Source organism: Penaeus japonicus, unplaced genomic scaffold, assembly GCF_977035675.1.
Source record: "Penaeus japonicus unplaced genomic scaffold, GWHDUDI00000001_assembly GWHDUDI00000023, whole genome shotgun sequence".
Lineage (NCBI taxonomy): Eukaryota > Metazoa > Arthropoda > Malacostraca > Decapoda > Penaeidae > Penaeus > Penaeus japonicus.
The window spans coordinates 17,902,768-17,905,267 of NW_028234425.1; the positions used below are offsets into that span (position 1 = coordinate 17,902,768).

General features: G+C 36.2%; 1 protein-coding gene across 1 annotated transcript in view; it reads right to left on the bottom strand.

Annotated features, from left to right (window-relative positions):
* LOC122254835 (growth hormone-inducible transmembrane protein) overlaps positions 1 to 2,500 on the bottom strand; it is a 9,618-nt gene that overhangs the window by 6,235 nt on the left and 883 nt on the right. The gene's annotated exons all lie outside the window — the stretch shown is intronic.

Here is a 2,500-nt window from a genome sequence, read left to right on the forward strand (position 1 = left end):
ATGAGAGGAATGGAAGTGAAATTCAAGTACATATTAGTAATCATCATATATGGCAAATAACCAGAAATAGTATTAGGTTCTCAGAACAAGGATTTGTACATCATACTTCTATTAAAGCAAAACAATTCATATCATAAAGACAGAAGAAGCATGAAGTAAAAATTGTTTAATTAATAAGAAAAGAAAAGAAAAGAAAAGAAAAGAAAAGAAAAGAAAAGAAAAGAAAAGAAAAGAAAAGAAAAGAAAAGAAAAGAAAAGAAAAGAAAAGAAAAGAAAAGAAAAGAAAAGAAAAGAAAAGAAAAGAAAAGAAAAGAAAAGAAAAGAAAAAGAAAAGAAAAGAAAAGAAAAGAAAAGAAAAGAAAAGAAAAGAAAAGAAAAGAAAAGAAAAGAAAAGAAAAGAAAAGAAAAGAAAAGAAAAGAAAAGAAAAGAAAAAGAAAAAGAAAAAGAAAAGAAAAAAGAAATATATATATGTATTTTGTTTTCAGTTCATATTAACCTGATTCATCAGTTAATAGTATAATTTTGAGGTTAACCTTGTAATTTTGGTAAATTTGGAAATGAAGCCTAACAACAATTTTCAGGTGAACACAATCATTTCCTGATACCTTTCATATTGCTTCAAATTAATTCAGCATACTTTCTTGTAGTTAGTAAATTATGGGACAATTTTTTGAGATCTCTACCCCTAACACACCTCTCTGGGGGTTTGTCGCCCTTCTACCCTCGCCTGGTTTACTAAATCATTACTTTGTATATTCTGCCAGGATAGAGCCTCGACAAATACATGTTCCTAATAAAGATTTGGGTAAACCCTTTCTTGAAATGATTATTTCAGGTATCGAGTCTCTGGGCGTGGGCAAGTCAACGTACACAGTTCATAAATATATTATGTTTGTTTTGATATTTTCATGATATTTAGAAAAAAAAAAAAAAAAATCAATGTGCCCTATGCATTGGTGAGGCATAATAGACCTGATCTGCACTGCAACCATGTTTTGCCTTGTGGGACAAATTCATTTAATTGTTCAGTACATTTTACTGGAAGTAAGTAATATAATTCTAAGTTCATTTAACCACAGTACTTCTTAACCTTTAGGCAAAATTATTCTTATTCTAGCCCAATACACACAAGCTTACAAGTTTAGAGTTGCTATTTAAATTTTTGTAGAATCCTGAAGGGCATACCAACGATTTGGAATGCATTTTCATATGGTCATTTTATATAAAATGTTACAGTATCAAAATGTCAGGCATTCAAGTAAAAGAAATGAAAGAACAGGAAGAGTCCATGAAAACCCTAGTAAAACATTCTTTTTTCTTCTCAATAGCAAGGTAATCATATTGGAGAAACTCTGAACTTATTCATATACGTGCATAGAATTAGTGACAGAGTATCAGTCTTCCTTTCAAAAAAGGAACAGATTGCCTAAGGCTAAAATTGCAAAGTGTAATGGTTAAATGATGTAGATATAGAGTTCATGCCAGGGTACGGTAATTTTCCGAACAACGCCGCGTTACAAAATACCACAAAAGTGGTATTGATGGACTCCTCTCAACCTCTACTATTCATATATATGTGAAATTAATGAGCGCTTGCACCCCCTGGACCCCCCCCCCCTTTTTAAGGCACTTTGTGCCGCCTCATGCTACTTCGGTATCAAGAAAACCTTAACCTTTAACTACCTACCTCACTTTGCCTAGTTTTAAAGTCAGCCTTTGCGAAGAGGGAGCTACGCCCCCCTGTGGATCTCCCCTATTCAGGGCACTTCGTGATACTTATGATGCGTAATTAGTTCTGTAGATGAAAATGCCGCGACCACGAACAACCTTCACACTGCGCCATGATGACGGCAACTGAGTCTTCGTCTCATATATTCCTCAGGATAGGAAACTAGGACCGATAATGACGCGTCCACTCAATAGAGGGCACTATAATTATACTGTAAACAATGGGGAATATTGCGCCATCTGTTGAGAGAACATAACAGCACATGCAGGTAATTCATTGGGGGTTTCCAGTCCACAGCTTGTTGCTAGCCGTAAATACGTAAACACAGCCATGTTTAAATTTCAGGGCGAGGATGGTGGTTTCGGGGTATTTTGCACAAGGTATGTTGCACGAAGTGCCCTAAAAAGGGGGGTGTCCAGGGGGGGGCCAAGCCCCCTCTTGGCTAGGGATTAATTCAAAACTAGGCAAAGTTAGGTAGGTCATTGGGTTAAGATTTTGCACACGAAATATGCCCCGAAGTAGGACGAGGTAGCACGAAGTGCCTTAAAAAAAAGAGACCTAGATTGTGGGGTCCAGAGGTGGAATCGCGCATGATTTCCACTATATATGAACAGTAGAGGTTGATAGGAATCCATCAATACCATTTTTATGGTATTTCGTAACATTTTACCCCGCAATTTCCCTTATCTACTTCATGCCCTCCCCTACTATCGGGACCCAGATTGTGGGCTTCAGGGGTGCAAGCGCTCATTAATTTCACTATATATGAA